This window comes from Silene latifolia, chromosome Y (assembly GCF_048544455.1).
Source record: "Silene latifolia isolate original U9 population chromosome Y, ASM4854445v1, whole genome shotgun sequence".
Classification (NCBI taxonomy): Eukaryota; Viridiplantae; Streptophyta; class Magnoliopsida; order Caryophyllales; family Caryophyllaceae; genus Silene; species Silene latifolia.
The window spans coordinates 81,922,281-81,949,061 of NC_133538.1; the positions used below are offsets into that span (position 1 = coordinate 81,922,281).

Below are 26,781 nucleotides of genomic sequence, written 5' to 3' on the forward strand. Positions count from 1 at the left end.
TCATGTATATACACAAATTATTTTAAAATAACTTTGAATGATGTTTAAAATGCTTAAAAATACACCCGTATAACTTTGCACGGGTTTTAAGCTAGTAAACACAATAAAACATTACCATTCTATTATACGAAATCAACGGAGGAAAAACAGTGATAAAAGCAAATAATTATATGAACCGTTTCGTAATTGATAATGCATCCAAAACCCACGACACGTACATCCAATTTCTTTTGGCTTTATCACATTTATTGTTAAGCAAGTTATGTTCATGAGCAAAGTTGTACGTGTAATGAGGTTAATTTAGGTCTTACCCTCTTATCAAGTCCCCAGCGGAATCGCCGCCACTGTGAGATCCCCGAAAAAATCTCCTTTTTGAAAATAAGTGAATAATGTGGGCCTCCGTGTCTAATAAGCCCCAGTTACCAACGGACTGACTAATAAGGTGGTTTGCCTTAATTACTTGGGCCTATTCATAAAAAAGGGTAATTAATAGTAAGGTTGGGTTACGAATTGTAGGTTAAAATTGGAAACAGTGGAACAGATATTTACGAATGGTTTTATGCCATTTTGAGCGGTTTCTTGAAAATAAGCGTGAAGAGCTTTTAATTATAACATTGTCAATTTCCATTTAGTCATTAAATTTGAGCCTCATCATTGGGTACCCGTAAGGCTGGTAGACAACTTTGAGGTGTCTACACTGTCCGAGCTGGTTCAAACCTTGATGAATTGTATAAGGGTGCTGTTGGCTTGTCTTCGTCAGATTGCCTCTCTGGAAAACTCAGTGATCATTCTTTTTGAGGAATGATAGAATGATAGGCTGGTGTAATGGTGGATTGTTGGAAGGAACAACTATTACTTATCCCTTATACATGTGTTGTATGCCTGTTGACAGTTGCGTGGTTGTGTCAGTGTGTCGCACCTTGTGGCTGTATTCTTCACGCATGTGAGACACTGAGTCACTTAGTGTTTTTCATTTTTTGTATGAACCTCACTGCTTCTGTTCTTAGAGTCTACTTAATGTTAGAAAGTGTGATGCATCGGGTGTGCTGCGAAAAATTTACTAACGTTGATAGCTTTGAACCTGGAAGATGAGATGTTTTTCATCAGAGCTAAAGATTCACCAGTGCCGTTTCTTCACCTTTTACATTATCCAGGTACTGTGAAAGCTGCAGGCTATGCTTCAGTTACATTTATTTGTGATTTGTTGGTTTTCTTTTTCATTAAATCTTTGGGTACGCTCCTTGATGGTGTTTTTGATTATTTTGTGTTCATCAAAATAATTCTTTAATAACGCAATTGGAATTAGTCTTACCGTCATCAGTTAACTAAAACTTCTTATCTTCAATCAGGTGGCTCGAGTTGCTCCGAAGAAGTTTTAGTTACCTCCGCTCATTCCAATTATGGAGCGTTCAGTCTGTTCACTATACTTGATTCTGAGTTCTGACGGTGTTCCCAGGCTCCAAGTACGTTCGATGTACTCTGATTTTTCCCCGTTTCATATGTTTCAGTTATAAATAAGAACATGATCAAGCAACCTTGAATCATGAATGTCAGTATCTCCTTTCTGATTATCGTTTCAGAATATTGTTTCCTTTTCTCGCTTCTTTGTGGTTTCAACAGCTAAAGTATAGTTAAGGTATCTGTTGAGTTTATGGATTCAAGTACCTAAGAGGGGGAGGGGGTGAATTAGGTACTATTTAAAAATTTATAACTCCAACTTTATTGAATTAAAGTGAGTTACGAAAACAAAAGAGATTAGGAGATACTTTGGATAATATTGAAAAACTAAACAAGTATCACGATGAATGTTTGCTGAAGTATGAAAGCAACAATCGTTCTGACTGTATCTATTTGTCTCAGTTTGTGGAATATGACTGCAGGCACCAAATGCGATGATGATGAATCTGAATCACTTCTAAGGTTAAGCAAAGCAAAGCAAAACAAACAAAGTAAATTGCAGCGGAAACAAAGTAAAAACAATGAACACGAGATTTTTGAATTGGTTCGGCAAATACAAGTGCCCACGTCCAATCTACCTTTTTATTGCTTTTCTTTTAGTGATCTACTCCGACAACTAAAAGACCCTTACAATAAAAGACACAAACCTACTCCGGTTGTAAAGCTAGTACAAGAACTACTCCGTTCTTATGACAAGCTAACTCGCAACCTACTCCGGTTGCCAACTCACAACCTACTCCGGTTGTCAAGAGTTAAAGACTACTCCGTCCTAAACTCTACTAACACACTTAGAATGTTATAGGATCAAGTTTCCACTAACACATTCTTAACAAAGAATAGAGATGGACAACTTTTACAAGATCAACAATTCATAAGCAAGAGAGTTTAGTATAGAAAAGCAACAGTAGCCACGACTGTAACAACTTGAAGACACTTGAAGACTTTTAAAGATTTTTGCAAATAAAACACGATTTTTAGCTTTAAAAATAATTTGCAAAGATGGAAGAATTATTTCAGAAAAGTCTTGAGGATTTATGAAGGAGGGACACGGTTTATATAGAGGAGGTGAGTGAAGGGGTTGCTAGGGTTTTGAAGGGTCAAAGACCTCACATGTGAAGGGCAATAGCAACCACCCAAAACTTGCACCAAAGAGGGCTCTTTTGCAAAGGCAAGAATAGAGAAAGAAGGTTTGAAAGATAACCTTAAATGCTCATGCAAAATCAGAAAACAAAGGGAGAAAAGACAAGTCACATGATGACAAGTTAGCACTAAAATGGCAAAAAGCATTCTTTGTTTTCTTAAAGAGCCAAAGGGTTGAATTTGCATAAAGAGGAAACATTTTGAAAATAATAATTCAAACCACTCTTTAATGAAGACCATCTCTTTAATAAAAATCTGATTTTTATCTTTGAAAAATATGGGTCACGTGAAATGCATTTGAAAGATAAAAAGAGAGCTTCAAGTTTTTACGAGTTGTGGCAACAATCCACTCAGCTGTTTACTTGTTAAAGCAACAGTCGTCTGGACCGTTTATATTACTCTAATATACTATACTTTCTCACTTGTACATTAGATGACACTTGACTAAATACAATGGGATTAATAACAACTTCAACACTTCTTAATCCAAGCTTGATTACATCATTAATCCTGAAAAGGTAAACTAAGATAATACAAATCAAATGGGCATGTTATCATCAACATAAGGAACCCAACAAATTCCCCCTTTGATGATGACAAGCCCCAAACGAATGTATAAGCAATGTAAACACCTTAATTCAAGAGTTTAAGCAAGCAAGATCAAATGAAAGAGAAGGGACAATATTACCTTACCTAAGGCAAAAGTTAGAATTAAATTTGATGGGACATATTCTGCACCGTTGACCAAGTCAACATATTAAGCAAGGTCAAAGATATCCACAGCAAGTCAACGACTTAGACAAATTTAGCCGATGCACCTATCGGCTGTCACTGGTCTCGGCATGGCGATCACCAAATGGGCACATATCCGCGAACTCATATCCAAGACCCCTCGGCCGGCCTGCCATAGGTCCATCGGCCGAGGGTAGATCGGTCTTTCCACCTGCTAGCCACTTGGCCACTACGTGACAAAAGGTGAAAAGTCTATAAATACTCCTCGACCTTCATTGAGTAAAGGATCCACATTTTAACCTAAGAATCACTATTCATCTGGTATTATCTTCCTTATCTCTCTACAATATACATTTAGCCAAGTAACAACTTATCCCTTAAGTTTACTGACTTGAGCGTCGGAGTGAGTTCGCTCGGTCCAAAGCCGAGCCCTCAGTTTGTTCATCCTTTCAGGAGACCGAAAGGAGGATTCAAGCAAAGACATCATTCTACAAGCTACGAGTGGTAACAAATACCTGCTCTGGAATTACACCCGGAACAATTGGCGCCGTCTGTGGGAAAAGATACTAGAAGCTAGTCACATTCATTCCCAAACAAAAAATAAAAAAAACAAAAACCCACCCAAAAAGCTAAGAAGATGTCGAAACAACAAGAGGTACTCGTGACCGACGAACCCGCACTCTACCAAGATGACACCTTCAACAATTCTGGAGTCGTGCAGCCCTCCACCGGCGGAGTAATCCAACCGGAATTCGGGATGCCGATAATACCAGTACACGCGCCGCGCCCGCACAACCAGTCACCATCATGGGACATGTGGTTGACGTAGCAAAACCGAAAATGCTCCCGGACCTAATCGGTGTACGCCCGCTCACACCGTCACGCCGACAAGAGCGGCGGAAACCGTCCAGGAGACCAGGGCCCAAAAGGTGACTCCGAGAAATTTGAATGGAGCACTAGAGAAGCGACCCGGTCAAGACGCCGGGAGCCCAAAGTGGGCGTGGTAGACCTAAGTCCTTCCCGCACTCATGGGAGGATAGCGTCCCCGCCGCATGAACGAGGCTTACCCCAAAGGAGCCAGAGGAGTCCGACTCGGAGTCGGAGAAGAAGTCCGAGTCGAAGAAGGAGTCCTTCCCGCTACGAGGGGAGGAGCCGGACTAGGAATGCGAGAAGCCGGTCGCCGCGTGTCGTTCGACACGTGGTCGACAGCCCCCTCGCGCCTACGTCCTAGAAATCCAGGTGCCAACTAAGCTCAAGTTGCCACCCATATCATACAAAGGAGATAGTGATCCAGCCGACCACGCCGAGGCTTTCGAGTCTTACATGTCGGTATGGGAGCAGCCCGATGAGGTCTGGTGCCGAGTTTTCCCAACAACTTTGCATGGAATGGCTCAAAATTGGTACAAGGGGCTTCCCGACGGCTCGGTATACTATTACGCCGACCTAAGGGACGCCTTTCTAGCCCAGTACTCTTGCAATAAGAGGAGGGCCGTGGAGACGTCGGACCTCCTAACTATCAAACAGGAGGGGGCGAGTCTCTACGAAGCTATGTGAAGAGGTTCGACGGAAAGGTCCAGCAGATTCGAGAAATTAATCCCGAACTGGCGGCCTTCGCGCTGATGAAAGGCCTCCCAAGGGGAGACTTAAAAAATGAGCTCATCAAGTGCGGAGGCCTGGGCTTGGACGCCGCTAGGAAGATGGCCGACCAGGCCATCAAGGTAGAGGACTATCACAAGACTGGGTAGGCCCAGCCGAGGCCGGCACTCGAAAAGAAGAGCGCCGGAGGACAACCCGACGAAAGACGCCGTGACAACAATGGGTCACGGTCCGATGAAAGACGCCGTGACAATAATGGGTCACGGTCCGACAAGTCTGCCAGAAAGCAGAACTCGGCGGATGCCGGGGGAAGCTCGGGACCGTACTACCGAAAACGGTACGATGATCACACCCCCCTAGTCGTATCGGCCGCCGAAGTCTTCGCTTTGAGCAAGAACGAGGGTCGGGAAGGGAAAGGCCCCTAGGCCGAGGAGTGACGGTGACACGAGCCAAGATCGTGAGTACCACGGCCACACCGGCCACTTAACCAACGACTGCCGACATCTGAAGAATGCCATTGAGGAACTGATCCGGAAGGGGAGCCTCGGCAAATATGTTGCCGGAGGCCAAAAACCAGATGCCGGCGGGTCGAATAGCAAGTCCGTCTTTGAACGGATAGGAGTAATCCATGTTGTCATCAGGGGCAACGAGAACGGTGGGTCCGCTCATGGGCACAAACGGCACCCGAATGAACCATATCGTGCCATCAACTTTGTGCCCAACACAACCACCCCGCTTCCAACATCCCCGATATGACCATTGGGAAGAAGGACTATGAGGGAGTCATCGCTCTTCACATGACCCACTTACGGTCCACCCGGACATAGCCAACCACTTGGTGAAGAGGTGCCCGACGACACGGCGCCTACACGAACATTATGTACAGAGAATGCTTTCTCGGCCTCGGTCCGAGGGTTGAAGACTTAATCCCCGCACCAACCCGTTGTACAGACTTTTTTCGGGGCCGGCCCGATACCCCGGGGTCGTCGAGACACGGTGAGGTTCGGCGAGGGAAGTGCAGCCAAGAATGTTATGTCTGAATTCGTGGTCATCGACGGCACGTCTGCCTACAACGTTCTCATAGGCCGGGTCACTTTGAGTAAAACCGACGCTGTAATATCCATCCGGGCCCTGACATTGATATACGTCTCGGACCGGGGGGAAGCACATAAGCTCATCTCGAAGAACGAGAAGGATCCCGGCGTGTGGGAGGTACATACTAACGGCCCTTCCACGACGGATAGCTCGAAGGCCAGCATCGTTATTATTAGCCCGAACGGAGACGTGTTTGAGCACGCCTTAAAGCTTACCTCCTTAGCCTCGAACAACGAATCCAAGTACGAGGCAGTGATAACCGGAGTCGAGCTAGCTAAAGCCGCCGGGGCGGAGCATGTCGCGGTGAAAACAGATTCGCTCTTAGTGACCAACCAGATCAAAGGAGAGTACGAGGCTCGGGACTATAGGACGATAAGGTATCTAGAGAGGGTGAAAGCCGGCGCTTCAAAATTAAAATCCTTCCAGATACAGCACACTCCCAGGTCCAAGAACGACCGAACCATCGGCATGGTTGAAGGAGCAGAGACCGAGGAGGTGGAGATTGATCCAGGCCGCACCGTAACTGTCGGTGTCAACCTGGAACAAAAATTCAGGGCCAAACTCCTGGACCTGCTGAGGAAAAATAAGGACGTCTTCGCCTACTCAGCGGCCGAGATGCCAGGTGTGAGCCGGGAGGTAATTATTCACAAGCTAAATGTACTCCCCACCGCTCGCCCTGTCAAGCAAAGGATGAGGAACTCCTCAGTCGAGAAAGATGAGGCCATCAAAGCCGAGGTAGATAAACTACTTACGGCGGGCTTTATTATGCCTTGAACTTATCCTGAGTGGCTAGCCAATGTTGTGATGGTGAGGAAATCATCGGGAGCATGGAGAATGTGCGTAGACTTTACCAATCTTAATAAAGCATGCCCCAAAGATTGTTACCCTTTGCCTCGGATAGATAGCTTAATCGACGCCACGGCAGGCTACACCATGCTGAGCCTACTAGACGCCTTCTCGGGGTATCACCAGGTATTCATGGCTGAGGAGGACATGCCTAAATGCGCATTCATCACCGCTAACGGCACATACATGTACAAAATGATGCCGTTTGGTTTGAAAAACGCCGTATGACGTAACGTATACAAGACTTGTGGACAAAGTGTTCCAAAATCAAAAAGGGCGAAACATTGAGGCTTACGTCGACGATGCTATTGTGAAAAGCAAGTCGACAAACCAGACTGGCCGATTTACACGAGACATTTTGCTCACTAAGGAAATACAAGATGAAGCTCAACCCAATGAAATGCAACTTCGGTGTCCGGGCAGGTAAATTCCTCGGTGTACTTGTCAGCGCCAGAGGCATCGATGCAAATCCAGACAAAGTCCGAGCAATCCTAGACCTGCCGGAACCAAGGAATCGAAAAGAGGTTATGATGCTGACCGGGAGAATGGCGGCTCTCGCCCGTTTCATCTCTCGGTCGGCCGACAAGAGCACCCCATTCTTCAAAGTGTTGAAGGGGAATAAAGACTTCACTGGGAGGAACAGAGCACGGCTTTCAAGCAACCGAAAGCTCATCTTCGACTCTCCCAACCCCGTCCAGCCGATCATCGGGGAGACGCTATATCTATACATAGCGCATTACCTCGGCCACGGTCGATCTGCCGTGATCATCAGGGAAGAAGACAAACAGCAACACCCAATCTACTTTGTCAGCCATACGCTGTTGCCCGCCGAGAGAAATTACCCACTAATTGAAAAAGCAGCTTTCGCCGTCGTCGTTGCCACGAGGAAGTTAAAACCCTACTTCGACGCACACCCCGTGACGGTCCTAACCGATCAGCCATTGGAGAAAGCTTTGGAAAAATTCGAACAATCCGGTAGGCTCATCAAATGGGCAGTGGAACTCTCTGGTTTCGGCATTCAAGACAAACCAAGGCCTTCGATAAAGGGGCAAGCACTTGCGATTTCTGGCCGAATGCACATATCAAGAAGAGCCAAACCTGTGTATGGGAGGTTTACACCGACGCTCCTCCACGACGAATGGCTCAGAGCCGATCCTTATCATCACCCAAACGGGGACGAGTTTGAGTATGCCTTGAAATTCACCTTCTTGGCCTCGAACAACGAATCCGAATACGAGGCGGTGATAACCTGAGTCGAGCTAGCTAGGGTCACGGAGCGAGAACACATTGTGTTGAAGATGGACTCACCGTTGGTTACTAACCAAATCAGGGGGAGTTTGAGGCTCGGGACGACGGAATGGTAAGGTACCTAGAAAGGGTAAAGGCCGACATAGCGAAATTGAAATCTTTCCAAATCCAATGCGTTCCCGGATCCGAGAACAACCGGCCGACGCTCTCTCAAAACTTGCCGACTCAACCATCAAGAATGTCACCAACCGTGCTGGTAGATATCGAGAATGCAAAGAGCATCACTGAGGCCGTCGGCATGGTGGGCAACATAGAGACCGAGACAACGTGGATGACTCCGATAATGAAATACAAACTTACAAGTGAGTTGCCGGAGGACCGCAATCCCTCGGCCAAGATAAAAAGGATCGCGCGCCAGTACTTGGTGTTCGAAGGGGAACCGTACGAAGGTCCGTAATAAGACCACTCTTGAAGTGTGTCGGCCCAGCCGACGCAGAGCTGATACTGACAGAGATTCACGAGGGCATCTGTGGACACCACATGGGGGCAAGAACACTAGCCCACAAAGCTCTCCGAGCCGGCTACTTCGGCCCACCATGCTTCAAGATTCCGAACAAAGACCAAGAAGTGCACGAATCTGTCGATGCATGCCCCGGTGATACACGCTCCCTCCCGGACCTACAACCGTGCTTAATCCCCTTCCTTTCGCACAGTGGGGGATGGACATGCTAGGGCCGTTCCCAACGGCCTCCGGAGGAAGGAAGTTCTTGATCGTCGCCGTTGATTACTTCACCAAATGGGTTGAAGCCGTAGCAGATCGCGGCGAAGACCACAAATGGCCGTCGAAAGGTAATCTGGGAAAATGTTATAACTCGTTTCGGATTACCCCAAGTTATGGTATTTGACCACGGCCGAGAGTTTTGGAGTGACCCGATAATGAATCGGTTAGAAGAGCTTGGCATCAAGTTCACATACTCCTCCGTCCGCCACCCACAGAGCAACGGCAAAGTGAGGCAGCCAACAAAACAATCCTCAACGGTTTGAAGAAGACAGTTGAAGACCTTAAGGGAAGGTGGGCCGATGAACTACCCGGTGTCCTGTGGTCCCTTCGGACCACGGAGAAAGAAGCAACGGGGTACACCCCCTTCTACTTAGTCTACTTCCCGGCGCCCCTACCAATTGAAGCGACGGTGCCAACATTCGAACGGCTACCTTTGACCCAAATAAAACGAGGAAGGCCTGAAAGCCTCCCTAGACCTGGTCGAAGAAAGCCGAGATACAAGACGCCTCAACTTGGCAAAGATATCAAAACCGGATGAAAAGGGCCTACAATCGAAGAGTCCACAAAAGGGACTTAAAAGTGGGAGACCTAGTCCTAAGGAGGCTCACCGCCACCAACAAGGGAAATATTCATGGTAAACGACGCCAACCGGGAGGGTCCCTACAAAGTGGTTGAAGAGATGAGGCCGGCACATACCGTGCCGACATATGGGGGTGTGCCTTTGATGAGCCATTGGAACACCGACAACTTAAGGAAATACTTTGTATAGCGGCGGAGGTGTCCAAACCCATTGTGGACACCCCAACGCACGATCATAACAAACAAATGAATCACCCAAGTTTTCCATCAAAATGCTGGTCCCCTCCATGATTGCCACCAGACAGTCACCCAAAGAGAAGAAACGCTATCGAGCCATAACCCCGATTACCTCGGCCTTAGCCGAGAGCGACGGGGACACAATGACCGATACGCTAGAAGAAACGCTATCGAGCCATAACCCCGATTACCTCGGCCTTAGCCGAGAGCGACGGGGACACAATGACCGATACGCTAGAAGAAACGCTATCGAGCCATAACCCCGATTACCTCGGCCTTAGCCGAGAGCGACGGGGACACAATGACCGATACGCTAGAAGAAACGCTATCGAGCCATAACCCCGATTACCTCGGCCTTAGCCGAGAGCGACGGGGACACAATGACCGATACGCTAGAAGAAACGCTATCGAGCCATAACCCCGATTACCTCGGCCTTAGCCGAGAGCGACGGGGAGACAATGACCGATACGCTAGAAGAAATGCTATCGAGCCATGACCCCGATTACCTCGGCTTTAGCCGAGAGCGACGGGGACACAATGACCGATACGCTAACGTGTCCACAACGGCGGTTGGGAAGCACAAATCGGACGCCTCGGCCAAGACCGAGAGTGAAAGAGGAGGCAACCAATATGCCGACATGTTTAAAAAGACGTTAAACACAGTTGAGATATGCATTCTAACTGCCTCGGCCATGCCGACGAAAAAAACGAAGGCACTCAATTAATAACGCAAGAAGAAAAGTGAAGAATTGTGATCATAGCCCCGGCCAAAGCCGAGGACCAAAAAGACAAACTTTATTAAAAATGATTACAAAAAGAATACAGACGACGGCCGCCTCCATAGGGATAAGCCTAAACACAACCTACCAAAGAGTTTTACAACAAAACAAGGGAAAGAAAAGCAAAAGATTACAAACATATCATTTAAAGCGCCAAAAAATGGCAGGGAGGAAAGGCTCAATAGTTGGCCCCCGAACAGCTAAAGCTATCCGAGATGCCGGGTGAGTCTGGTGACGACCGCCCGTCTCCCTATGCCTGTTGCTCGCCCTCCATCGCAGCGGCAGATCTTCTGGCGGGCTCGAGAAGAGGGCTCGACGTTTTCAAGTGCCTTTAGCCTCTCAGCCTCCTTCACCTTTGCATCATAGGCCGCCTTGGCCTCAGCTATCTGAGCCGCCTTCGCCGCCTCCGCCTTCTCCGCAACCGCTGCCTCCGCAGCATTAGCCATCTCGTCCAGAAGCTGGTCAAATTTATCCCACGGGAAGGAGCCGTCGGGGATGAGCTTTTTGATTGCCTCCCTGGTCGCCTCCTCGGCCTGGTCCCTGAATTGGGCGCACATTTTAGGGAGGAGATCATCTTGAAGCATTTCAATATCCTTCTCCTTTTGAGCAAGGGTAGCGTGTCCCTGAGCACCTCCGCCTGGTTATGGAACAGATCTTTCCACTCTTCCTCTTGGCAACCACGGCGTCATAAGCGCCTTATACCCGTCCCGCTCCTCCATCATCTTGGCGGGCGGCGCATCGATCCTCAACTTTGGCCCTCTCGGCCGCTAACACCTTCTCGGCTTCCTCCACACGCTTCTTGGCGCAAGGAGATCCACCTTAGCCTTCCCGGCTTCCCCTTTGCAAAGCAGAGAGATCAAGCTTAAGCTTTGCGATCGGTGGCCCGTTTGGGCCATGGCCTTCTCCCGCTCCATGATGTGGGAGCCGCTAGTTGGGTCCACTTCGCCACCTCCCTATATATCTTCACACCCTCCGCCACAAGCTCGGTGGGAGGAATCTTTTGAGCCGAGGAGTCAACGGTGACATTCCCGTCATCCGCCTTCTCAATAGCCTTCTCAAAGTTTTTTCCCTAATTGCCGTTCAGTGAGAACGGCGACCGCCAAGGTGGATCTACAAAAATTTACACAGAGCATCCATGTCACCATGCATTGACACATCGTAAAGCCTCACATCGTGGATGTCCAACGAACCAGCTAAATCCGAACCACAAGTTAGATCCGTACCCACCGGACCCTCTTAGTTGGAGGGCCGGGTGAGTCGGCCTTCTCCCTAAGAAACGGTGGAAGCGCACGGTGGCTCTTTTCTCTTCTTCGAGGAGAAGGGCCCTTAGCAACGGTCACCACCCCCTCGTGATATCGATGACCTCCACATGCTCCTTCGAACCACCGGGGTCAAAGAGGGAGTTGACACAGCGCCGTCGCCAACCTCGGACGCGCTTCTTTGATCTCTTCGGACACCTCCAAGAACCCTTGCTTGGGCCGCCGGATCCAAAGTGACTTCCGCCGCTTATCCATGAGTTCGTTGGGAGCCGGTCTACGATCACGCGGGTCACCGTAGGATGCCGTTGAACGACCTTCCCGTCCTTATCGAGCCCTAACCTCTCCAGGGTCCTCTCGCATGCATCCTGGCCAAACCGGTCTCGCAAAAAAAAATCAAACAAAGGTTACATAAAAGGAGTAAAACAAAGCTCAAACAAGAGCATAACAGTAAAAATGGGCCTCACACCGACCCCACTCACCCCGGGCCGAGGGCCGGTATGAGGCCGACGCGATAGCAACTCATCCTCGAAGAATAATCTGAGTTGGGGCAGCCACCCCTTCTCGGCGTCAAAAACAACACGCCCGCTTCTCATCCGCAGTAAGAGGGACCATCGAAGCGTCCATCTTAACTTTACCCCGGAGATACATTCCTCATACTCTTCCTGCTCACACCGCAAGTAAACAGGGCTCGGAAAGACCGAGGCAATGGGTAGTCCTCCCAAGACTTGAACATACACCCATCGCCGTGCGTCCTTGCAAGAAGTAAGTTTGGACACGAGACGAAGCCTGGCTCCGTCCGCACGCCGTACCACCCCACTTTACCGGCGATTGACGGCCGTAGATGATGAAGGCGGCGGAATAAGTTAACCGTTGGATCTCCCCCAAAGAGACAGAGCCACACAAAGCCGACTATCGTCCTCATGGCCAACGGATGCAGTTGGGCCACAGCGACGTTCATAGCTTTAATGATGGCCATGACGTATTCATTCAAAGGAAACCGGAGCCCATACTCCAGTGCCGATATACACGCCGATGTGACCGGAGGAGGGCAACAGACCGCCCGACCCTCCTCGGGATAACGATCTTGTACCCCTCACCGAAGGAGAAATGGCCTCCGAAAAGAGTCCCACCGAACAAATTTGGCGAATTTATTAGTCCGGACACGGTCAAGACCCGGTCGTGCGCCTCGCCATGATCCGGGATAGACAACCTCTCACCACCGAAGGAGTCCTCTCATCATCATCAACATCATCATCCTCATCCTCCCATTCCTCCAAAATTGGTGGATCAACTACGGGAGAAGGAGACCTAGGGCCCCCAAACCTTATCGGGATGGCATCTAGAATCCCTCCCCATCAAGACGCAACGGGGACCCCCAAATGCCGAAGTGCTAGTCCCGGCGTCAGCAGAAGACATGACAAAGAATGATTACTTAACAAAATAAGAAGTGAAGAAATTTGTTTGTTTACCTTGAAGAAAAACACTCGCCGGAGTAACAACTCTAAAAATTAGAAGACAAAGAAGCCCTTGAAAGTTTAGAGAGAAGAAAATTTTGGAGAATGAAATGGGTGGCCAATTTCACTAATAATCGCCTATTTATAGGGAAAAGCCCATGAAGAAGGACCAATCGTGAGAATGCCCATGAAACGTCACCAATCGGCGTGCGGACACGTGTTGACATGCAACCACGAAACGTCAATCGTTGCAACAGCTTGAACGTCAATCAATGCAACAAGAACTGCGTCTTCAACACGCCCATTCACATCCCTCCGCCTATTCACCTTCCTCAACAAATTCCCAATCATCTGTTCTCTTCCGGCCACCTGATCAACCAAGCTAGGTAGCGCCGGCCGGGGGCAATCAAAAACAACCGGCACTCTCAACCCTGGTCTCGGCCAGCGTCACTTTCTTTTCCACATCGGATGCCCTTTACACATCCATGTGGAGGGGGGATATGGTACGGCCTAAGAAAAACCAGGCCGAGGATGAAGATGCCGATGCAGTAGAAGAAGCCGATGCAGAAATTTTTTACAAATTACTTGCGCAGAATATACGCTCAAACATACATCGGAGCCCATACCACGGCATAGACTACGCTGGGGGCAAATTGATGGGACATATTCTGCACCGTTGACCAAGTCAACATATTAAGCAAGGTCAAAGATATCCACAGCAAGTCAACGACTTAGACAAATTAGCCGATGCAAAATATCGGCTGTCGGCTGGTCTCGGATGGCGGTCTGCAAATGGGCACATATCCGCGAACTCATATCCAAGACCCCTCGGCCGGCCTGCCATAGGTCCATCGGCCGAGGGTAGATCGGTCTTTCCACCTGCTAGCCACTTGGCCACTTGGCCACTACGTGACAAAAGGTGAAAAGTCTATAAATACTCCTCGACCTTCATTGAGGAAATGATCCACATTTTAACCTAAGAATCACTATTCATCTGGTATTATCTTCCTTATCTCTCTACAATATACATTTAGCCAAGTAACAACTTATCCCTTAAGTTTACTGACTTGAGCGTCGGAGTGAGTTCGCTCGGTCCAAAGCCGAGCCCTCAGTTTGTTCATCCTTTCAGGAGACCGAAAGGAGGATTCAAGCAAAGACATCATTCTACAAGCTACGAGTGGTAACAAATACCTGCTCTGGAATTACACCCGGAACAAAATTATCATGACAATTTTACATTGCCCCAAAACAAGAATCAAGCTAAGAAGGTTAGACAAGCCATTAGTTTAATCAATAAGCAAAGAGATTCAAAGCATGAGTTTACCTTTTCCCCCTCTTGACATCATCAAACGGATAGGGATGTCACAAGCATTAGAGTGCAGATATTTCATAAGAAAACACAAAAAGACATGTAGTTGTAACAAGGTAACAAGGTCAACATAAACAAAGATTAAGCATAAGTTAATCAAAGTTCAACATAGCTAAAGATAGTTTAAAATACACCACCAAATGTCAAGATAACAAGCAAAGAAAATAAGTCTTAGAAAGGCACAACCGGTGGGACAAAATGAAATGGCACGGGTAAAAGATTAATAGGCCGAGAGGGAAGGGAAAGGCTAAGGGGAGGAGGCTTGTTCACCATCCGAGCCACTACCCAAAGGATCATCATCCACATGAGCATCTTCACCAACTTCTTTTGTTGACACAAGGGTGGAAATGATATCCACCTCTCCACGGATGAGGTCCAAAGTAGAAGCAAGGGCCGAAATTGCCAAGTCCTTTTGACGAGCATCTTCCTTAATCCACGCACCCAACTCAGCCACGGCATTAAGCACTTCCCCCATACCACCCGTATTCACTTGACTTGATGACCCAACCTCCGGGTCCTTCTTAATTTTCACAGAAATTAATTCATCATTTTCAATCTTGATAAGCATCTTCCCCATTTGCCCATCACTCATAACATCACACATATCCAACGAACCCAAGCTAGTATTCACTAACACCCCTTGTGCCTTGAGCACAACCGATAACCACATGCCATAGGGTAGGTGAATCATACTAGAAGAAGGTCGACGAAGCTTGGTCGAAATAAGGTGAAAACGTTTAAACATTAACCCGACTAGGTTCACCTTCTTATGGGTAGCAATATGATAGATTAAGTATTGTTGGGCTATGGTGAGTTTTCCCCTATCACCCGAGGGATAAATAGAGCGACAAAGCATATTAAAAATGATGCGGAGAGAAGGGGGTATTTGGGTGTTGCTCACGGGTCCAGGAGAAACAGTTTTGGGACACACTACTTGGGCAACATTAAGTGGTGAGGCATAAGGTAGGGCGACCCATGTTTCGGAGGGGAGTTTGTCGTATCCTCCGACAGGAATATTAAGAGCAGTAGCGAAATCAGATTGAGACAATTTAAGGGGCTTACCGTTCACCTTAGCCGTAAGAGTTTCACCCGACTTATCAACCCGTACCGTTGCAAAGAACTGAATCACTTCGCTCACAAACACCGGCTCACGCATCTCCAATAGCTTCTCCCAACCTTGAGCTAAAACTATATCACGGACTGAGTGAAAAACAGGCGGCTCGAACCATGTTTGGTTGTAAACCCGAGGAGAGTGAATTGCTTTGATGTTCATCAACCTCTCACAATTTTTGTAAATGGAGGTAGGGAGGTCTATACTCTCAAGGTGATCCCAAACAATGGCCAAATCCCATTTCGAGGTTAGGTAAACCGGATCCGAGGGAGAAAGATATACAAGCTTTTTCTTCAAAGGTTTCGACTTTTTCTGGGGAGGTTCACTAGGATTTTCAATTGGAGTATCAACAATGGGGTTTTCAATGTTACTCTGCTCAACATTTTCTGAAATTGGGGGTAATTGGGATGAAGAGGCTTTTTCTTTCCTTTTGTTGTTCTTTTTCGCCGGAGTCGGGTCAGACTCGCTGGACTTAGACGGATTCTCATTTAAGTCAAACTCGGTTTCATCTTCAACATCTTCAACAACTACTGTAACCGGTTCAGATGAAGAACTCGGAACAGTGGAGCTTTTCTTCCGACCACCACGTGTGCGCCGTCCTACCATTGTGGAGATGGGAATGTCGTCGGATGATGGCGGGTCAGTGGGGTTCGGTGATGGTTGTGGGTTAGGTGGATCTGGGTTTGTTGAAGAGGTCGTGTTTGAGGTTTGAGGTGGGAATGCGTAGGATGTTTTGGTTGGGGTCATTGTTGGAGTAGTTGATGTCGGTGGGTTGGATGTGACAGGTGGTGAGGTAACTTTTGTGGGTTTGATGGGTATAGTTGTGTTAAAGGATGTTTTTACCATGGTGGGTTAGGGTAGGTGAGATGAGGGAGTTTTGTGGATTTGGAGATGAAAGGTTAGTGGATTTCGGTTGTTTGGACGGGTAGGCATGGGTGATGGGTTGAGGGAATTAATGGCCCAATAAATGTGGTAAGTGAGGTAGTTGGCCCAACTAGACAAATTTAATTACTCGAAATAAAAACGCAAGGTAGCATATAATAAACGTAAGTTTAGATATGAGGTTGAGTGATTACCGACTCACAAATACGGTGTCAATTTTTGGTCTAAACATGATGTCAATGCACTTAGAACACTTAATAACATATATCCAATTTTAATTTAATCAATTAGGGAATTTTGTAAAACTCACACTAAAAATCACAAGCTATTAATTAACCCAATTTCTAGTCTAAATTTCTCAAAATGTTCTCTTGCAAGTGGCTTAGTAAAAATATCGGCAATTTGATTTTCGGTTTTGCAAAAGATAAGTTTAATATGTCCTTTTTCAACATGATCACGGATAAAATGGTGACGAATATCAATATGTTTGGTTTTAGAGTGTTGAATAGGATTTTTGGAAATATTTATTGCACTCGTATTATCACACATTAAAGGAATGGAGTCAAAAATAATACCAAAATCCAAGAGTTGTTGTTTTACCCAAAGGAGTTGGGAACAACAATGTGCCGCACTAACGTACTCACTTTCGGCCGTAGAAAGAGCTACCGTGTTTTGTTTCTTTGAGGCCCAAGAAGTCAAGCAAGGACCCAAGAACGTTGCAATTCCGGAGGTACTCTTTCTATCCACCGTGCACCCCGCATAGTTCGCGTCCGAAAAGCCTATAAGATCAAAAGGACAATGTAAAGGGTACCATAGGTAAAGATTTTGTGTTCCAATCAAATACCGAAGAATTCGTTTAACGGCTTTGAAATGTGATTCTTTCGGATTTGCTTGGAACCTAGCACATAAACAAACGCTAAAGAGAATGTCGGGACGACTTGCGGTCAAGTAAAGAAGTGAGCCTATCATACCTCTATACACCTTATCACTAACATTCTTACCGAGTTCATCCTTGTCCAATTTGGACCCGACTACCATAGGTGTATCATGAGGCTTACCATTAGTCATTCCAAATTTCTTAAGCATTTCCTTAATATACTTTTGTTGATGGATCATGATTCCATCCTTTGATTGCTTAATTTGGAGCCCAAGGAAGAATCCTAGCTCACCCATCATGCTCATTTCAAACTCCGATTTCATTAGTTCCGAAAAATATAAGTAAAGAAGTTCATTTGTTACACCAAATATAATGTCATCAACATATACTTGTACAACCAACAATTCACTGGACTGTTGCTTCAAGAACAATGTTTTGTCAACGGAGCCTCTTTTAAAACCATTTTCAATAAGAAATTTAGACAATCTATCATACCAACATCTTGGTGCTTGTTTTAAACCATAAAGAGCTTTGTCTAATTTGAAAACATGGTTAGGCAAGTCATTGTTCTCAAAACCCGGTGGTTGCTCTACAAAGACATCTTCTTCCAAATATCCATTTAAAAAAGCGGTTTTGACATCCATTTAGAAGAGTTTAATGCCTTTGTGAGCCGCAAAAGCTATAAGCAATCGTATGGCCTCAAGTCTAGCTACCGGTGCATAGGTTTCATCGTAATCAATACCCTCTTGTTGGTTATAACCTTGCACCACTAGTTTAGCCTTGTTCCTTACAATTTCTCCCGAATCATCAAGCTTGTTGCGAAAGACCCACCTAGTACCAATGACGGTACGATTAGGCGGTCTAGGGACTAAGTGCCATACCTCATTTCTTTTGAATTGATTGAGCTCATCTTGCATGGCAAGCACCCAATCTGCATCGATCGGTGCATGACATCACATTTGAAGGCTCAATTTGGGATAGGAAGGCATTATGGGCACAATACTCATTGAGGTGAGCAAGATTGTTGACGGATGATCTTGTTCGGATTCCCGAGTTGAGATCACTTGTGAGATTAGTGAGTGGATGAGAGCTTAGATGTTTCCACTTCTTTGGAACAATGGTTTCTTGTTCCCCCTCAACAAAGATCGATCCACAAAGATCGTTTCTATTGGCCTGGAAGGTTCTTCATTCTCACCGTTTTTGGGTTACTTGATTGGAGGTGGATGCAATAGTCGTTGGGTCTGTTGCTTCCAGAGAGGAATCGAAGTACTACGTGTTCCCCCGAGTTGTTGCTCTCCTTTGAAGGTGACAATCTGTGTTCCGTTGCAATTGTAAAGGTCTTTGGGAGCTTCTTCATCCGTGAACACGAAGTCTTTTCGAACAAGACCAATCTCAAACTCATCATCCTCGTCCTCGTCATCATCATCATCCATGTTTTGTACCTGTCCAAGCACACTAGATTCATCAAAAATGACATGGATGCTTTCTTCAATTAACAAGGTTCGTTTATTGTAAACTTTATAGGCCTTGCTATGATCGGAGTACCCAATAAATACTCCTTCATCACTACGTGGATCGAACTTACCCAAGTTGTTTTTACCATTGTTGTGAACAAAACATTTGCTTCCAAAACATCTAAAATATGAAATGTTGGGTTTTCTTCCACGTAATGATTCATAGGGAGTTTTATTTAAAATACTCCTTATCATGACACGATTATGAATGTAGCAAGCGGTATTTACCGCTTTTACCCAAAAGTTCTTAGGCAACTTACTAGTTAATAACATTGTTCTAGCCATTCCTTCAAGGGTTCTATTCATCCTTTCAACCACACCATTTTGTTGTGGGGTTCTAGGAGCCGAGAAGTTATGGTCTACACCATTGTCATCACAATAGGCACCAAATGATGAGTTTTCGAATTCGGTTCCATGATCGGTTCTCATTGAAACAAGTTTTAAACCAAGTTTATTTTGAATCTTTCTTAACCAAATTAGAAACTCATCAAATGTCTCATCCTTAGAGCTTAGGAAGAGTGCCCAAACAAACCTAGAGTAATCATCAACAATGACACATACATAACGACTACCACCTCTACTTCTAGTTCTCATTGGTCCACACAAGTCGATATGTAAAAGTTGCAAAGGTTGAGATGTACTCAAAATTCTTTTGGATTTGAAGGAACTTTTAACATGTTTACCTCTAGAACATTCATCACATACTTTATCAAAGTCAAATTTTATATTAGGAATGCCTTCAACTAAGTCAAGTCTTTTAAGGGTATTAAGAGTTTTTGTACTAACATGACCAAACCTTTTATGCCATAACCAAGGATCATTGTTCATTACACTCATACAAGACATGGTGTGACCGGATAGAGAGTTCAAATTAGTTAAGTAAACATCTTTGACACGTCTTCCTTCGAGTATTAGTTCATTAGTATTGGCATCAAAAATTCGACACATATTGGCACAAAATTCAACAACATTACCCTTATCACAAAGTTGAGAAATGCTAAGGAGATTATGTTTCAAACCTTTGACAAGCCGCACATTGTCGACACAAAGTAAGGATGACTTACCAACTTTTCCAATACCAATTACTTCACCTTTCTTGTTGTCACCAAACCTTACCGTGCCACCATCATATGCTTTAAGTGAGAGGAATTGGCTTCTATCACCCGTCATGTGACGAGAGCATCCACTATCCAAGTACCAATTGCGGCCGCCTCTCACCAAGCCCTACACAAGATTAGTTTTTGAGTTTAGGAACCCAAATAAATTTGGGTCCCTTTTTGTGATCAACATAACTTGTGGTGTCTTTCTTAATGTTCATTTCATTTAATGCTTTGGTGTTCTTGTCAATGTCATCAAATCGTTTTGTACATCCATTAAAAACATGACCATTGTCACCGCAATAATTGCAAATGATGTATTCGGGAAGACCTACATACTTCCTTCCTCTAAAATCGTTTTTAGGCTTCCGGATGCAACAATCCGACTGTTCCATTTGAACCCCAAACCAGCAGATTTATCACATTTATCGGTTTGATTCGTGAGGAAGTTTAACACGGTTTGACTTCCTTCCCATTTTTCAGTGATATTCTTAGCATTAACAAGTTCATTGGTCAAGTCATTGACACGAGAGAGAAGATGCAAATTCTTTTCCTTTTCTCTTTTAAGTTCATCATTGTTAACACTTTCTATGGACAATCTTTTCTCAACAATGAAGTCATGGGTGTGATTGTTGAGCTTAGACACGAGATATATGATTCTTTCTTTGGACTCTTCATATTTAGATGTCATCTCGTCAAGTCTCTTGCTTAGATCAACGACTTCATCGGATCTATGGTGAGGAGAAGACCTAGAAGTGCTACATTCGGGCATACCTTTTTGAAAGAAAGTAAGCCTATCATGGAGATCTTGTATTTCATTCTTGAGACAAACAACCTCACTTTTAAGACACTCATTTTCATTTTCCAACCATTCACTTTTTCTTTTAAACTTGTCTAAATCGTGGTCGGGAAGCAACGAGTCTTAGAAACTGTTTCTCTCAAGTCTACAACTTCAACTACAAGGTCATAGATCTCATTTTCAAGAGCATCTTTGTCCTTCAAAATGTCATCACGTTCCTTGGTTAGTTGGGAAACTTGCATCACTAAAGTTGTGTTGACATTTTCAAGGTCAGAGACGTCCGTGGGGGTCAACCTAAGACGCTCTAGTTCTTTAGTCAAATGTTTGTTTAACTTGTTGACTCTTTTGACTTCATTATATGCCTCGAAGTGACAGTAGAATTGCATCTGTTGCTTTTAGTTCATTTTTCAGATTAAAGTTCTCTTGAGCAATTTCCTCAATCTCATTTTGCATTATATCAAGCTTATTAGTTTGAGACCGACATTTATCAAAAAGTTGGTCAAGAAGCTTACATACTTTCTCTTTGGAGTAAGTTCTAGCCTTGGCCTTTAGATGATTTACCTCGTTGTCGGAATCGGAGTCGGAATCGTCGGGGTTAGCCATGAGGCATCTTAAGTGTTCAAGTTTTGAGGTTTTTGAGACTTTTTCTTTACCATGATTTGCAAGACACATTTTAGCCTCAAGTTCCTCCTCGATGAGTTCCTCATCTTCCTCGGAGTCGGACATTCCCCATATGGCACTCATGACTCTATGTTTATAGTCCTTTTTAACCTTTTCTCTTCTTTCCTTAGATTTGATTTCTTCCCACTTGGGACATTCTTTAATTTGATGAGTTTTATCACCACATTTAAAGCATCCCACGGTGGAGGTAGGTCGTTTCTTAGGAAAGCGTTTTTTCGAGTAATTATTAGTGAACCTTTTGTTACCTTGTCCATTGACCAACCCGGCTAAGTTCCATGTGAACATAGCAAACTCGTCTTCCTCCTCATCTTCTTCATCACTTGGAGAAGATGTGAGGGCGAGACTCTTTCCCTTTGATGACTCACTAGAATGCTTATCGAGGTTAAACTCGTGAGCCATTAGTGATCCCATTAGTTCATGAAGAGATAGGGTTGACAAGTCTTTAGCTTCCTCTATGGCGGTGACTTTAGGTTGCCATTTAGGGGTTAGACTACGAAGGATTTTTCGAATGATGTCCTCGGACTCGAAATTCCTTCCTAGACTTTGAAACTCATTAATAATACAAGAAAAACGTGAAGAGAAACTATTTAAAGACTCGTCCTTTGACATTCTAAACATTTCATATTGTTGCATGAGAAGGTCAATAAGGTGTTTTCTTACTTGGGACGTCCCTTCATATGCAAGTACAAGGGAATCCCAAATAGACTTTGCCGTAGGACACCCGGAGATTCGACTAACTTCCCCCTCACCAACACAACGTTGAAGAATCGACATTGCTTTGGAATTCTTTTCGGCAAGCTTGAAGTCGTTCTCATTGTAATTTCTTTCCTCTTTTGTCTTGGTGAAACCGTTAAGAATATCGGTTTCCTCAATGGCAAGAGGTCCATTTTGGATGATGTTCCAACATTGATAATCGATACTTTTGATGTAATGTTCCATTTTGAATTTCCACCATCCAAAATTCGAACCGGTAAAAACCGGGATCTTGGAGTGTTTCTCGGAATCCATTACCCACGAATCAAACTCTAAGGCGGTTAGCCTCGATCAAGAGCACGCGGCTCTGATACCAATTGTTGAGTTTATGGATTCAAGTACCTAAGAGGGGGAGGGGGTGAATTAGGTACTATTTAAAAATTTATAACTCCAACTTTATTGAATTAAAGTGAGTTACGAAAACAAAAGAGATTAGGAGATACTTTGGATAATATTGAAAAACTAAACAAGTATCACGATGAATGTTTGCTGAAGTATGAAAGCAACAATCGTTCTGACTGTATCTATTTGTCTCAGTTTGTGGAATATGACTGCAGACCAAATGCGACAAAGATGATGAATCACTTCTAAGGTTAAGCTAAGCAAAGCAAAGCAAAACAAACAAAGTAAATTGCAGCGGAAATAAAGTAAAAACAATGAACACGAGATTTTTGAATTGGTTCGGCAAATACTCAAGTGCCTACGTCCAATCTACCTTTTTATTGCTTTTCTTTTAGTGATCTACTCCGACAACTAAAAGACCCTTACAATAAAAGACACCAACCTACTCCGGTTGTAAAGCTAGTACAAGAACTACTCCGTTCTTATGACAAGCTAACTCGCAACCTACTCCGGTTGCCAACTCACAACCTACTCCGGTTGTCAAGAGTTAAAGACTACTCCGTCCTAAACTCTACTAACACACTTAGAATGTTATAGGATCAAGTTTCCACTAACACATTCTTAACAAAGAATAGAGATGGACAACTTTTACAAGATCAACAATTCATAAGCAAGAGAGTTTAGTATAGAAAAGCAACGATAGCCTACGATCGTAACAACTTGAAGACACTTGAAGACTTTTAAAGATTTTTGCAAATAAAACACGATTTTTAGCTTTAAAAATAATTTGCAAAGATGGAAGAATTATTTCAGAAAAGTCTTGAGGATTTATGAAGGAGGGACACGGTTTATATAGAGGAGGTGAGTGAAGGGGTTGCTAGGGTTTTGAAGGGTCAAAGACCTCACATGTGAAGGGCAATAGCAACCACCCAAAACTTGCACCAAAGAGGGCTATTTTGCAAAGGCAAGAATAGAGAAAGAAGGTTTGAAAGATAACCTTAAATGCTCATGCAAAATCAGAAAACAAAGGGAGAAAAGACAAGTCACATGATGACAAGTTAGCACTAAAATGGCAAAAAGCATTCTTTGTTTTCTTAAAGAGCCAAAGGGTTGAATTTGCATAAAGAGGAAACATTTTGAAAATAATAATTCAAACCACTCTTTAATGAAGACCATCTCTTTAATAAAAATCTGATTTTTATCTTTGAAAAATATGGGTCACGTGAAATGCATTTGAAAGATAAAAAGAGAGCTTCAAGTTTTTACGAGTTGTGGCAACAATCCACTCAAATTTTTACTTTGTTAAAGCAATAATGTCCCTGACCGCTTTCTATTACTCTAATATACTCTACTTTCTCACTTGTACATTAGATGACACTTGACTAAATACAATGGGATTAATAACAACTTCAACACTTCTTAATCCAAGCTTGATTACATCATTAATCCTGAAAAGGTAAACTAAGATAACACAAATCAAATGGGCATGTTATCATCAACATAAGGAACCCAACAGTATCGCAATTTGTATATACATGGTTTTTCACCAAGTATATATACCCATGAAAGTATAATGGCATAAGCAACCAGTGTTCAGAGACCATGCTTCCTTTCGATTTTAGTTGTATCTGAACTAGCTGAACGGAAGTTCTAAGTTTTGGTTACTGGTTTCGACAAATTAAGAGCAAAGTTTCTCATAGAATTTTTGGTCTACTTGAGAAATAATTTGCAAAAGCATGGCCTTGATTTGATTATTAGTCATGGAAAGCCAGAAGAAATTCTGCCTGTTCTAGCCACCACATTTGGAGCTCACACAGTTACGAAAACTATTATTAATAATAAAAAAAGACCAGTTTTAATACAGTAGGTTGACTATAAACCTTTAAGCCCATTATGCTTGAACGCTTTTGCGTCAAAAACGGAGGTGAGGTTCCTTCTGGATGATGTTCTGTCAAACATACTTAAAGTCTGTACTGAGATTGAATTAACACGGCCTTGTTCAAGGTAGGCGAATTGTTCATTTTTAAATTAGTTGTCAAAGTTGACATCAGTTGACAACCGAAATCAAAATTGGGAAATGGGGAAAGATAAATGGGATGGAGGGAGTTTTTAATTTTGTATAACCCGTTTTGGATTGCTGTGTAATCATACATGCATGACTGAATGCGTGCAACTTGATTATCTAACACCAATTCTGTAAATATTGCTACGTTTTATACTACAGAGATTTTTCTCCATGCTCAATCCACCCGTCATCTCTCAAAGTCTTAAGAAGCATCAAGTGGACCAATTTTGTTCTGTCTTTAAAAAGTATCACAGATGACGAGACTGCCTTACTTGAATAGGAGAAATTTCCTGCAAATACATATATCGACATTGCCCTTCACTGCTACAATAATTAATATCCACCAGATATTTACTTATATTGTAGTTCAGTTTTACGATGAGTAGCGTCAATCAGAAGTTACATTCTTCTTTATCAGCTACGTACTATTGTTTGCTGTGTATTGATATACCTTGATTGGCTTGCACAGTTGCACGGTTATCATACCAACATTAAAGCAGAGACCTAATGTTGAAACTAAGCTCATGAAGGAAGCGATCTGTCTGGCACTTACATAAGTAACATAAAGGGGAGAGTAAAAGAAGGCGAAGTCATATGTAAGGTTGTTTGTTTACATCTCGACGACCAACCCCATCAAGCTTGCGGACAAGTTCCTTCCCTTTCTTTATTTTTACGGTGGCCTCTTCGATCAAGTTTTTAATCGATGATTTGAAGGAAAGGTATAGTGGAGCTCTTCTCAGTGCCCATGCTCTCAAGGTACGTCTTTTTCAAAATCCTTCTGTTGCTATATAAGTTTCTTTGTCTGATAAAGAAGCCAGAGATGCTATATTCTGTGAACAAGAATCTCATTCATCTATCAAACTAATGTAAAGTAAACATTCTCAAAGTGTCTCATAAAAACAGTTGAGCTCAAAGAAATTAACGGCAACAGCTATAAGGTCTCTAACTTATTTCTTGCCTAAAGCAATTTAGAAGCCACGATCACTGAGTTTGTTTATCTCAACAAATACGGAAACGACTCATTAAACTGTCTGCATTTTTTTTATTTTTCAGTCTTTGTTCACCCTTAAATTTGCGTATGCTGTAACTTATGTTTGTATTCACCTTTCTTTTTGATAAAAACAAAATTTGAGTTGAATCGGGTTCTAGGCCACAAACCAAGTTAGGAAATTTTATAGGCATGTGTAATCACAGTTTTATGATATGTATATCATCTGATTCATCTGTCTTTTATTTGGTTGTCAGATCAATACATATGCACCTGATCTTGCAAGGCGAATGTCTCCTCCGCATGCAAGTGGCAAATATTGAAGGTGAGTCGGTGGAAGAATGCATTAAACAAAAGATTTTGTCTGCAAAAACTATCAAATATCAATGACAGGAGGCCTCTAAGCCTGAAACGCAGTGAGGACATACCATTTCTTTTCGGAGTTGAACATGATGATGAACTGGAAGACATGTGGCATGATTATGTAGGAGAGGAAGAAGGGTGCACTATTATGGATTTCTAATCATCAATTCTGTGAGCAAATTACATGTTCTTGTAAGTAATCAACCTTCTTTTTATGAAGTGAGCTAGAAAGTTGGTGATCCCATTTACCATGGCCAACCATTAATTTAATAACAGCAAAAGTAGTTTGTAACCCTTGTCCTCAAAAATATGTTGGTTCATCCGCATGTGCACTATGTAAAATGGTGAAGTGTTCATTACTCTTGAAAGATTTTTTAGCGAGTTTGTTCAAGAAATTACTCAGTAGTGAGTTTGTTTTGGAAACAATTGCGCGAGATAGATTTCATAAACTGTTCTAAATCAATGTTGATGTATTTGTCACGGCTGGCAGAGGGACTTGGTTTGATGCCTTAACGAATACTGCTGACAGTATTCGGCACATGTATACTGTGACATTTTACCCCCAAAATCTTTACTCCTGTCCCACTCAATATTTATCAATTGAATTTGGCACAAAGATCACAGAGATTTAAAATAGTCTTTTAATAATAATATTGTTATACAAACCTACCACTTACACATGTTATAAAATATGCTATAAATATAGATGCTTACATTTGCTTTATTTCCCCCTTA

General features: G+C 43.8%; 1 long non-coding RNA gene across 1 annotated transcript; it reads left to right on the forward strand.

Moving 5' to 3' along the window:
- The first annotated feature begins 962 nt into the window (after nt 1-962).
- LOC141629998 (uncharacterized) lies at nt 963-26,524 on the forward strand. The gene is made up of 4 exons (XR_012537401.1): nt 963-1,154; nt 1,350-1,463; nt 25,165-25,451; nt 25,941-26,524. It is a non-coding gene; the product is annotated as an uncharacterized LOC141629998 (long non-coding RNA).
- Nucleotides 26,525-26,781: the final 257 nt, after the last annotated feature.